Source organism: Lithobates pipiens, unplaced genomic scaffold (assembly GCF_037356315.1).
Source record: "Lithobates pipiens isolate NorthernLeopardFrog02 unplaced genomic scaffold, aLitPip1_a1.2 Scaffold_25, whole genome shotgun sequence".
In the NCBI taxonomy this organism is placed as follows: Eukaryota; Metazoa; Chordata; class Amphibia; order Anura; family Ranidae; genus Lithobates; species Lithobates pipiens.
Genome location: NW_027507787.1, coordinates 125,927,531 through 125,941,170, shown reverse-complemented (window position 1 = coordinate 125,941,170; position 13,640 = coordinate 125,927,531). Strand labels below are relative to the sequence as shown.

Below are 13,640 nucleotides of genomic sequence, written 5' to 3'. Positions count from 1 at the left end.
CGCCCCAGAGACGCTGATTGGTCTACGGGAAAGAGTAGGATGGGCTATGGGGTGTGGTATGGCTGAGGTATGTTTAACAAAAAGGTTTGCAACCATGAGGTCTCCCTCTGTCCCTCTTTATTCCATCAGGAGACCCAGTCATGAGGATCGATAAGTATAAGGCTTATATTGCACTGTGATTGTATGCTATGTATTATTGTAACTTCTACTGATACTTGATGCACGTTTCTTATTTCCTTGGGAAATAAATGAGATTTAATTGACCTTAGACGTGTATTGATTTCATAGCCAAGGGTGGTAGCATTGTGGTATTAACAATAACATGTGCTTGGCGTAATAGATAGATAGATTAGCTAAACTATAGGGACTAGCAAAGGAATACATAACTGATAATAGTAGTACTAGATTGAATTGATCAGTTACTTCAATTCCATACAGATGGCAACCCTATTTGGGGAACAGTGGGCACTGAGTGACAGCAGCTCTTGCCAGACTTAGCAATGAAAGTTCTGACTGACAGTTACTGCATCAATCCACCACTATGCCAAGAAGCTGAATCATTCACTCCTGGGCCTCTGCTCTTGCTGCAAAGTGCTCAAGTACTCCTTAGGAGCTTTCAGAAGAGTACTGCAAACACAATGCTTAGTTGCCAACATTTCCAGGGACACCTGTTTGCGCTTGTAGGCAGATAGAGTTTAAAGCTGCCCCAGCTGGGAAGGTTAGTGTTAATTGTGTTTCCTGGTTCTTTTCTTGGCTGTCTTTTCTGGGTCTGATCCACTGGTTCTGTGTATTATAAAAACAACAGGGGTCCATACTCAAGGGGCTCAGGTGCCGAGTCCAGAATGGCAAATAAGGCACATCTGCCCTCAGGACCCTGCTACCACGTAAAGGAGCTGCTGGGACTTGTAGTCCCCCCTGAAGATACAAATCCTGGATATTACCGTTATGGACTCTGCCAAGAATGGATTTCCTGTACAGGAATGCCGGGGCAGCCACGAGCCTGAGTTAGGGACTAGGGATGTTTGGAAAAGACTGAATTTTATGTGCAACTGTCACGTCATTTTACTCTTCAGTAAAGCTTTCAAAACTTTCCTGGTCTGAAGTTACCGGCACTTAAAAGCTACAGCTCAAGTCAACAAGCACATTGGGGTATGACGATAACGGTACAAGAGTTAATACAGTGTGAAGATTCAGTGGTTAGTTACTTAGGGTAACAAAAGTTTCTTTTACAGCCTGTTGTACATGTGTACATGTGGCAGGTGGGACAGATTTATAGCAGGAGTTGTTGGCACTCTCTCCATTAGCAAGTCAGTCTCCCATAGTAATGGAAGCAGATCAGCACTGTAGAGGTCTCCCAACCTGAACACAGGTACAGAAGAGAAAGTTAAGTGGAGTGCATGCATGGAGTCAGCGTTAGGTGTACGTTGGGGCTCTTTATTGTTACTAGGAGTGAGGTAGCGGTGATACACTGTACAGGAGGAAAGGGCATTGGCTCTGTGTGTCTCTCCTAAATGCACCAGAGACCATGGTGGTGAGATCAGTCCTTTATTTCAGTAAAGGTACCCCATGGGGGTAGGAGAGTAACCTGTATTAAGTGCCTAAACTAGGCCTCTCATTTTAACCTTGCTTGGCACCCATTGAGGAGGGAAACACAGAGGACATGACGACCACCCCATCACCCTACTGCCCTCCCTTACACGCTGTGCATTCAGAAAGCCATTATAGGTAGAGAATGTACTTTGAATAGGATTGGGGCATTCATTTAAAATGGGTGTGGCTTCACAAGAGGCATGTAGTTAACCATTTCAGCCCCGGAAGAATTGGCTGCTCAATGACCAGGCCATTTTTTACAATACGGCACTGCGTTGCTTTAACTGACAATTGTGTGGTCATGTGATACTATACCCAAACAAAATTGACGTCCTTTTTTTCCCACAAATAGAGATTTCTCTTGGTGGTATTTGATCATCTCTGTGTTTTTTATTTTTTGAGCTATAAACAAAAAAATAGAGTCAATTTTGAAGAAAACACAATATTTTGTACTTTTTGCTGTAATAAATAGCCCCAATTTTTTTTTAAAAAAGCAATTTTTTTCCTCAGTTTAGGCCGATATGTATTCTTCTACATATTTTTGGTAATAAAAAATCACAAAAAGTGTATATTGATTTATAGCGTCTACAAAATAGGGGATAGATTTATGGCATTTTTATTATTATTATTATTTTTTTTTACTAGTAATGGCGACCCATTTTTGGGTGGACTGACAATTATACAGCGATCAGTGCAATAAAGATGCACTGATTAGTGTATAAATGTCACTGGCAGGGAAGGGGTTAACATTGGGGGCGATCAAGAGGTTAACTGTATTCCCTATGTGTGTGTTCTACCTGTGGGGGATGGGACTGACTAGGGGAGATGAGAAATCATGGTTCTAAGCTCGTAAGAACTCACAATCTCTCTCTCCTCACAGAACTGGGATGTGTGCGTTTACACACACATCCCTGTTCTGCCTCTCATGCCCACGATCGCTCGTGATCGCCAGTCATAAGCATCTGCACCCCCGCTGAGCAGCGGGTGCGGGTGTACATGCGCGCGCTTGCTATCCTGCTTAAAGGGACCGACATATAGCTACGGGATCGTACTGACCTGCCGCAGTATAATGACGGCGACTGGCCGGCAAGTGGTTAACCTAATGCTTTAGTTTAATTAAAGATATTTAGGAGAGCTGTAGAAAACAAAAAAGTATCCAGTGCAGTAAGAAAAGGCAGTACAGAGCTGTGGAATGTATGGTATGTAGTAGTAAAGTGGCCAGTGAGCAGTATATAGTGGTAGGGTGGCCAGTGAGCATCGTGTATTGGCAGGGCGGTCAGTGAGTAGTATGGAGTGGCAGGGTGGTCAGTGAGCAGTATGTAGTGGCAGAGTGGTCAGTAAGCAGTATGTAGTGGCAGGGCAGTCACTGAGTAGCATAAGTAAGACAGTGAATAGTATATAGTGGCAGAGCAGCAAGTGAATATGTAGTGGCAGGGCAGTCAGGGAGCAGTATGTTGTGGCAAGCTAGGGCACTATGTAGTAGCAGGGCAGTCATTGAGTAATATATAGTGGTAGGTCAGTGAGCAGTATGCAGTGGCAGGGCAGCAGGTGAACAATGTGTAGTGGCAGGGCAGTCAGGGTGTAGTATGTAGAGGCAGGGCAGTCAGTGAGCAGTATAAAGTGATAGGGCAGTGAGCAGGTTATAATGGCAGGGCAGTCAGTGAGCAGTAAATGCAGTGGCAGAGTAGTCAGTGAGCAGTATGTAGTGGTAGAGCCGCCAGGGACCTCAGTTACATACAAGACAGCTACAACACAGCTACGGAGATGGAAGACTTCCCATGATGCTTCATTCTGGATCCTCCTCCTCCTTCAGCTTAGAGTGGAACATAACTCTCTCAGACAACACTAATTATTTTTAATTCTTATGCTGCTAGCATGAATAAATAGATGGGAAAATATATCATATATACTTGTTTTAAACTTTTTTTTTTTCCTCAGTTACTTCCTGGTTTACATGCCTAAGCAAATTATGTCATATCCCAGGAGTCTTCAAGCGGGGGTTTCTTAGCCAAGCAGACCCTTTTACCTGTATGTCTGAGCTAAGGGCAGATCGATTCCAAAAAGTAAATGCCACATGAATCATCTGCCCTTACTCAAGATGGCCACGGCCACAAACGCTAAGGGGGGGATTTAATGTGATTTCTAAGCAAAATAAAGAATGGAGACATGGCTGGATGGGTGAGTTTGCTTTGAATATTAAAAATGAATGAAACAGCGTTTTTAGTTTGTGATGCTCAGATACAGTGAAGTTTTGCTTTAACCCCTAGGCGCCGACTGCACGCAAATAAGCAACCTCTTGGAAGTCGGGCCTTGGTGGTGGGGGGGCGCATATTTCCATGCATTAGCGCCAATAGAGCTGTGCCGAGAGTGTGCGCCCTGCGTGTTCCCGTCACAGTGAACGCCGGCTTACAAAAAGCTCCCGATTGCTTCTTACGATCCGGAATTTTTTACGTTAATGTGACCGCCATGACATGGTCACAAGCCCCGCCCCGCCTCCCGGAATGTCATGCCCCTTAAAGGGCTGGCGGGAGCCAGCGTCAAGGGGTTAAGCTGCAGGATTAGCCAGAATAAAGTAGTGGGAAGAGTGGTGCAGCCAAACCCCTGATCCCACCTACCACCTCCAGCTGCCTTGGAAGATTTGCAATATAATTCAAAGGACAGGGGAGAGCTATCGCAGACCCCAACTGGGCTCCCATGCTGACACAATCGGTACCCCAGGATGTACTTTATATATAGGGACATGCACTGCACATGTCCCCATGGATGGGATCTAGGGAAAAAGACCAGGAAAGAGCAGTTACAGGACAGGACTAAAAGGTGGGATTATCCTGGCAAATCCAGGACAGTTGGCAACTATGCACAATGCAAAATAATGCTTCTGCATTGTATTTGCATTGAGAGTGAAGTGACATCACTGCATTTCCTGTTAAAGTGGTTGTAAACCCTTTACAACCACCTTTTACTACAGGCAAGCCTATAATTAGGCCTACCTGTAGCTACACTGGATATCTCCTAAGCCTGCACGGTTTAGGAGATATCCCTGTATTTGCATGTGCCAACATCATCCGCACATGTACACTTAAGCAAACTGACGATGCCTGAGTTAGACACCATCACCGGCAGCTCCCAAGTGCATGCGCAGGAGTGACATCATTACGGCTCTGGCCAATCACAGCGCCGGAGCCATGATACCCGGAAGTAACCCCCGGGAGCAATGTCACCCGGCGGAGTGGTGAACAAGGAACGCTGCGGGGGGGCTTCGATCTCTGGTAAATTCATAATGAGCTAGTATGCCATGCATACTAGCTCATTATGCCTTTGTCTTGCAGGTTTTACAACCACTTTAATAAAAAAAAGACAGGAATATGGCTCAGAGTGGGACCTGGCAGGAGGGTAAAAGGCGCCCAGAATATGAGTAGATGAGAAGGCAGGACGAGCGGTCCGGGCAGAATTGGCAGCGACAGCGAGAGAAACAAAGGACAAGGAGGAGGCAGCAACAGCACCAGACCTACTGCCGGAAGTAGCTCACCTGTGCACTAGAGGAGGAGCAGGTCGCGATCCCAGGCTGTGATCTTTCCTGATACATCCAGCTGGTGATGGAGCTGGTTCAAAAATGAGGGTCCCTGACTGGGTGACATGACCGGAGACTGACTCTTTCAGCAGGTATAGTGATAAGAGAACACTGCTGATGGGTACAATACAGGCATCTGAAAGTTGCAAAACATCCCCCCACCCTCCATCCCCCCTCTCTCTCACCCCTCCCATTCCCCCTCTCTCTCAGCCCTCCTCTCCTACCTTCTCTCACCCCTCCCACCCCCCTTCTCTCTCCCACCCTCCTCCCTCTCATTCCCCTCCCTCACCCCCTCCCTTTCTCTCACTCCCTCCTCCCTCTCTCATCTCCTCTCTTTCTCTCGCACCCTTCTCCCACTCTCTCGCTCACCCCCCTCTGTCTCTTACCCCTCCTCCCTCTCTCAACCCCCCCACCTCTCACCCTTCCCTCTCTCTCACCTCCCCTCTCCCACCCCCCATCTTACCCCCCCTCCCTTTCTCTCTCACCCATCCCTTTCTCTCACTCCCTCTGTCTCATCCCACCCTCTCTCTCCTCCGCTCCCTTTATCTTTCTCTCCCCCTCTCTCACCCCTCCCTCTCCCTCACTCCTCCCTCTCCCTCTCTCTCACTCCATCTGTCTCATCCCACCCTCTCTCTCCTCCCCTCCCTTTATCTTTCTCTCCCTCTCTCTCACCCCCTCCCTCTATCTCCCCCTTCTCCCTCATCCCCTTTCACCCCCCCTCTCTCACACTCCTCCCTCTCTCACCCCCCCCCCCGATGACCCTCTCTTTCTCACTCCTCCTTTCTCTCTCTCACCCCATCTCTCCCTTCTTCCTCCCCCCACCTCTTTTCCCCCTCCCTCTCTCCCATTTGTCCATCTCTCTCCTATTCTTATCTCTTTTCCTTCTTTCTCTCCCTCCTCCCTGCCATAGTTATATGTGGAATTGCCCCCCAAAATATATTCTGCTGCTTCTCCTGAGTACAAGGATACCACTTATGTGGGACTTTTTGGGAGTCTAGCTGCGTACGGCACCCCAAAAACCAATCACTGCCTTCAGGGTTTCTAAGGGTGCAAATTTTTGATTTCACGCTTCACAGTTTCGAAGGCCATAAAATGCCAAAATAGCACAAAACCCCCCAAAATGACCACATTTTGGAAAGTAGACACCCCAAGCTATTTACTGAGAGGCATGTTGAGTCCATGAAATATTTTATATTTTGCCATAAGTTGCAGGAATATTAAAAATTTTTTTTTTGCACAAAGTTGTCACTAAATGATATATTGCTCACACATGCTATGGGCATAAGTCAAATTACACCCCAAAATAAATTCTGCTGCTTCTCCTGAGTACGGGGATACCACATGTGGGGGACTTTTTGGGAGCCTAGCCACGTACGGGACCCCAAAAACCAAGCACTGCCTTCAGGATTTAAATATAAAACGCTACCAAAAAAAAACTGTTAGCGATCGCAGGGATCGGGCCTGACTCTGCGATCGCTGCAGTTATGTGTTTAGTGTTTTGTAAGTGACAGTGATCGATCGATACTGCACTTGGGTGGGCTGGGCGGAGGGGCAAAATGCAGGTGCTAGCAGGTATCTGGGCTGATCCTGCTAACAATGCGTTTTTTTGGAACCCTAAACTGCTGGGGACGCTAGTATAGATCTCATCAGATATTGATCTGTTCAGATTCTATACCACTAAGGGAGGTTTATGCTTTGCGCGTGGGTGTTAGCGGTACTGGCACTAACCTAGCGCTGCCTGACCCTAAAACCTAATTGATATCACCCGCCGGGTGATCAGGGGGGTAAACCTTTATTGGGTAATACATGGTGGGTGCCCTGATGCTATAAAAAGCAAACTAACTAACCAGAGTCACCCGTAACACTTATACGGTTATCACTGGTGAAAGGGTTAACTAGGGGCAATCGGGGGGGTTCAAATTTTTATTAGGTAGTATATGGGGGTCCCTGGCGCTATATAAAAACCTGACGGGAAACCTAAATAACTAACTGGCTAACTAGTGTCACCAGTGACACTTATACGGTGATCGCTGGTCAAAGGATTAACTAGGGGCAATCAGGGGGTTAAAACCATTATTGGGTAGTATATCGGGGTACCTAGCGCTATAAAAACCTGGCGGTGAACCTAAAAAAATAACTAGCTACCTAGCGACACTAGCGACACTAATGCAGCGATCAGAAAAATTATTGCTTGGTGACACTGGCAAAAGGGGGTGAAAGGGTTAACTCTAGGGGCAATCAGGGGGTTAAACCTTTATTGGGGGGTGGTAGGGGGCTACCCTGGACCTAACACTAACTGCCCTGACACTTTTTACTGTCACAACTGACACTGAATGCAGTGATCAGTAAATAAATGATCACTGAAATCAGTGACACTGTGACTGGGAGGGGGGGTTTGTGTGCCTATGTGTGCCTACATGCTAGTGTAGTGTTTGGTGCACTTACTTTCAGTGTTCTCCTCGTAGTCCGGTCAAAAAGACCGCCCAGAGGAGAATGACATCACTTCCTCCCTGCCTGTGTTTACTATACACAGCGGGAGGAAGCTTCTCATTCGCCAGGAGCGATCGAGAGGGAGTGGCCAGAAACCAACGGCCATCCCCTCATCCTGGATCGCTCCTGAAGCGAAACGGACCGCCGCATCCAGCGGGAGGGGGTCCGATTGGACCCCCCACCCGCTGGAAGGCAAGCACGTACATGTACGTGCTTGTGCCTGTACATGCCATTCTGATGACGTACATTGGCATGTGGCGGTCCTTAAGTGGTTAACAAACTTATTTGGGACATGGATTGATATTTGCACATGGATTGATTTTTGCATTTGTGCACTTTAGTAGACTAAAGTGCTGCAATTTATGTATATGTTTTCTTTGAGTGTTAGTGTATTGCACTTATATTACTAGCAGCTTCAACATCGATTTTATTTTAGTGCTGGCTTTTTTTTCTTTATGTTTACCACTTTGCATTTGTGATGCTACGATTAGCCACAGCGATCACATGGTACAGAGCCAAATTTCATATGCCAGTAACTTCTGTTTGTTAACGGAAATGTCCACTGGACAGTGAATTCACAGTACAGTGCTCATGTATACAACAGGGGGTGTGCAAGAACACTTTTAAAAAATTATGTATTAAAACACTGCCCCACCCTCTGGAGTTGTATATACTGTAAATGAATGAATGGGAAGTAATTCCGCGGCTAAATATGTGCTGAGGCTGTCCGTGAGGATTGTACTATACTATAACAGTGCATTATTATGTCCTCCATATTCAGTTTTCAATGCCTTTTTTTGACAATAATTTGCCTAATACCCTACAAATCTCCTTCCCCATCAACCTAAAGTGAGATTTGCAACTAAATTAGAGTTTGTCGAATTTCACACAGGACTTACAGAACTCAAATTGAGCTATGGCAGATTTGGTCATCCCACACATATGACATAGAAGAAGCTTGGCTTAGTTTGAATCTCAAATCAAACTTTGCAGACATTCGGTTATAACATATAGCCGTGAGAACTTAAAATGCCAATTCCAGATAAAGTTGGATCGCAGTAAACAAAATGTCATAATATTCAAACAGTTTCCAAGTTTATGGTGATTCCCTTATCCTGAGGGAATAGAGCTCTTTCTGGCTTGGCTCAATCTCATGTTTTTGCATGCAGTGACAAGTCAATGTGTGAATGAAAATATTATATAAATTTGTAATTGCATTTTGAGCAATGATTTCCCAGGTACTCGTAGAGGTATACAGTATATTGGTGCCATGCTCAATTAAAAAGAAGATCAAAAATCCAACAGAATATCAGATTAACCTTTGATCTTTGGTTTATTTCCAATGTCTTGTTTTTCTAGACATGGGAAAGTACAATGAACTAACTAAACCAACTTTATCAGAAAAATTTACAACCTCACTACTGATAAAACTTTCAGTATCTTAATACAACCCCAATTCCAAAAAGGTTGGGACACTGTGCAAAATGTATATAAAAACAGAATGCAATGATTTGTAAATCTCATAAATGTATGTGTTATTCACAATACTAAATAGGCCGACCGATGTTGGGGATGTGGCCAAGAGCGGGGTACTTTCCTACATATATGGTGAGAATGACCTCAAATTCAGCCATACTGGCCATACTGGTGAAAGGTGCACGATGCAACGACTGCGGACTTCGCTCCCCCTGGAATTTACACCAGCACAGTACCTTCTTCATCATTCCAAAATATCCAAGAAAATATACTATAAATTGACAGCTATACATATGATAAACGCAGCTAGGCTATGCCTACCGGTCCACTGGAAATCCACTTTGATTCCTTCAATGAAAGAATGGGTGTCACACTTTAACCATATTGCAGGGATAAAGGAGCTGATATATACCACCCAAGATAGGATCTCCTGCTACACGGCGATCTGGGAAACATGGTTTCCAAGTACAGCAACAGCAAGCAGGATAAGGAGCCAGAAGGGATGTCAGCAAGTCAGTCTTTAAACAAACCGCAGGAGATGGTTTCTAGTGATGTAACCAAAGCGAAGGCAGAGGTGAAGTGAGCTGGAATCAGGTCAGATGAGCATCATCAGGAACAGCTGGTAACTGGAGAGAGAAGAGAGCTGGCAATTAGCCGACAGCTGATCGGTCAGCCCAGAGAAGGAAAGGCTAAGCCAGTGCTGACAAATAACTTCTAGTGAATAATGGCTAATATGCTAACAGCAACTAAGCTTTACCCTAATGATATTCGGACGGCATGAGAGGCGTAGGTAAAAAGTGAGCTGGGAGGAGTAGATGGGGAGGGTAGCTGGTGGTCATCCCACCCCCTCTCCTAACTCTTCTTCACATTCCTCCTCTTTCCCCCTCTGTCTTTTCCTGTCCCTCTACCTTTCCAGACAAAAATGAAGAGCACATGGAAATCTCACCTATATTTAATAAGTAGCACTCACCGAATATATTTCGGTGGTGTATATCCAACAGTTATATCCAAAAAATGAAAACAAAAAAAAAATAGACATGCCCTAAAGAGTAAAACTACATAATTTATTAGCTATGATAAAGCAGAATACAAATTGGCATCCTAAATGTCCCCAACCCCCTATAAATAGACCAAAAGCAAAGCCCATCAAAACAGGGGCGAACTCCCAAAAAAGGTCTATCTCCTCCCCAAAGAAAAATAATCTATGTATGTATTCTGCTTTATCATAGCTAATAAATTATGTAGTTTTAGCCCTTGTACACACGGTCGGACATTCCGACAACGCAATCCAATGGATTTTTTCCAACGGATTTTGTCCGAAACTGGTGTTGCATACACACGGTCGGACAAAGTTGTCGGAAAATCCGATCGTTCGGAACTTGACGATGTTTGTACGTTACAACGGGACTACGTCCAGGCTAGTAGCCAATAGCTTTGGTCTAGGAATTTGATCTGAGCATGCGTGGCACTTTGTCCAATCAGAATTCTCTACAAGCGATCGGACAAAGACCTATCTGATCATGTTGTTGGAAAATTTTATATCCAGCTCTCAAACTTTGTTGGTCGGACATTCCGACTGAAAAAGTCAGATGGAGCCCACATACGGTCAGATTATCCGACAACACGGTCCGATTAGACATTTTCCGTCGGAATTTCCGACTGTGTGTACAAGGGCTTACTCTTTAGGGCGTGTCTATTATTCATTTTTTTGTTTTCATTTTTTGCCTCTACCCCTCTACCCCTCCTTTCTCTCCCATCTCCCTTTCCCTCCCCTTCTTTCCCCCTTCCAAATGATCCCTAACACACGGAGCGAGGGGCTGACTTAACTGCGGGCCCCCTCATCCGCCTCCTTCTCTAAGAACAGACATATCGATAACAGGATGTAAACATTCTAAAGTCCTGAATTAAGTAAGATAGAAATACGATGATAGGCAGAAATTTTACCACAAATGAACCGTATAAATTTAAAATGCTTAAACATAACCTATATGTCAGGCCTAACCCAGAATATTGACGTGCACTTAGACATTGAGTCTTGTGATAAATAAATGATTGTTTATTTTTGTTTAATTTTACAAATGGCGCCTTAATATTCTGTATCGTTACCTCTGTTATTTTTTGCATTATCTTTAATAAAAAGAAAATCTTTATGGAAGAAAAAAGAAAACATATATTTAAACTGAGAAAATATACAATTTTATGGAAATAATATGGTAATTCCAAATTTATATATCACTCAATATATGTGCAGCTGTTTATTAACCACCACAATATTGCCGTACATATATCTACAGCCTCCTATTGAGGTGGTTATACTAGGATCATGGTTGCAGCTACAACCATGATCCTGGTATAAATCTTTGCAGGCAGTGATTCTGTTTTAAGTAAAAGTGATCCAACTATTACCACACCTCTCCATTGATTTTAATATACCAGCAAACACCACTTCTGTTATTTGCAGCTCTCCCATGTCTTCAATAGCCAATTCCCACAGGCCTCCCTTCAGCTGAAACAGTCAGAGCTTGAACAGAAGAGATTGTGCCACAGAACCCACCTCTCGCATCTATGCCCATTTGTCCTCGGTTTCCCTATCTCCCTTGGGATCCCTTAGGGCCCAGTGGCAGTTGGACATCTAGCATTTGGATAATGATGACTGGGATGATGCCTGGGATCTCCCATTCCAGACACTGGATTCCCTGCATGAATGATCCAATTTAAAATAGTGCTCAGTCCCAAACATAGCCGAATTTTTGCACAGTTATTGCATCATTATGACCTAGTCGATGCTTGGAGGGAGGCCAACCCTACCGCTCGCGATTATTCCCACTTTTCTAGGGCCCATAATCGCTACTCGCGTATCGATCATGTGTTTCTCATCTTGGGATTGCTACCCAAATTGACTGCAGCCAAAATTATATCGACACCTTGGTCTGACCATGACCCAGTAGTACTACTGTTTTCTAATCTAACGTTCAAGTTAGCCAAGTCCCACTGGAGACTAAATGAATCTGTCCTCAGTAACGACTCTTACTGCATGGATATCATTGTCCACCTAAAAGCATACTTTGAAATCAATAAGGCAGAAGACACCATTCCTGCTATTAACTGGGCGGTACACAAAGCCTCAATACGAGGCTCCCTGATTCAATTAGCATCCAGACTTAATAAAGCTAACAATGAAATGATCCTGACCAAAACGAAAGAATATGAAACCCTAGCTACCCAACATAAACGATCCCCACATCCAGAGTTGTTGCTTATACTTGAACAAGCTCTTACCGAACTTAATAAATGCCTTACTACGAAGGCAGAGAAATGCCTTCGTTGGGCTAACCATAGATTTTTTACCTGGCGTGACCGCCCAGGCTCGTTGTTAGCGCGAAAACTTACCCCCAAACATACGCATACGGCCCTCCCTAAAATTAGACTCCCAGGGGGTAATCTCTCTCAAAACCCTCAAAATGTTCTTAGTGCATTCCAGGATTTCTATACTACCCTGTATGCCCCAACCCAGGGCATTGTGTCTGCTTCTATCGACAACTTCTTGAGCACTGTATCGCTGCCGTCTCTCACGGGATCTCATAGGGAAATTATGGACCAACCCATCACTTGTGAAGAAATATGCCATACTATTAAGTTATTGTCTCTGCATATATCGCCTGGCCCTGACGGCCTCCCCAATAGTTATTATAAAAAAAATTCTGAATATCTGGTCCCCCACATGGCCCTCTATTTTAATTCCTTGCAAGACGGTGGCGAAGTACCTCCAGACGAAAATAGAGCCCACATTAGTGTCATACCTAAACCAAACAAAGATTCCACAGATATTCTTAATTACCGCCCTATATCACTGATTAATTGTGATCTCAAAATTCTTACGAAATTATTAGCGTTACGATTGGGTGCTTTTTTACCACAATATATTCACAAAGATCAATCCGACTTTATAAACCAACGCCAAACCTTAGAACAAATTCGCTGCTCTATAGCGTTGATCTCCGCAGTTCGTTCTAAATGGGATGCTCCTTGGTCTCGGCAACTGTTAGTACTATCATTGGACCTCCACAAGGCCTTTGATAGTCTAAATTGGGAATACTTATTTACTATCCTAAGGGCCTTTGGTTTCGGTTCTGTTTTTATTTCGCTGTTGCAAAAACTCTATAGCAAACCGTCGGCCCAGGTCACTATTCAAGGTTATAGATCCCCCTCATTTCCTTTTCGACGTGGCACAAGACAAGGTTGCCCACTTTCCCCATTGCTCTTTGCAATGGCGATTGAGCCTTTAGCTGTAGCAATTCGATCCCATCCTAGAATCCATGGAATATGCTGTGGGCAACAGGAACATAAATGTTCTCTGTTTGCCGATGAGGTTCTCATGTATGTTACTAACCCTGCAGTCACTTTACCTACTCTGTTGTCCCTATTTCACCAGTTCTCCCATCTTTCAGGACTCACTTTAAACACTCAGAAAACGATGGCCCTTAATGTCTCCTTGCCCCCCTTAGTAGAACAG

The 13,640-nt window shown here is 44.5% G+C and overlaps 1 protein-coding gene across 4 annotated transcripts in view; it reads right to left on the bottom strand.

The window, feature by feature from the left end:
• The window catches only part of RASSF4 (Ras association domain family member 4), an 855,531-nt gene that overhangs the window by 533,905 nt on the left and 307,986 nt on the right, over window positions 1-13,640 (bottom strand). The gene's annotated exons all lie outside the window — the stretch shown is intronic.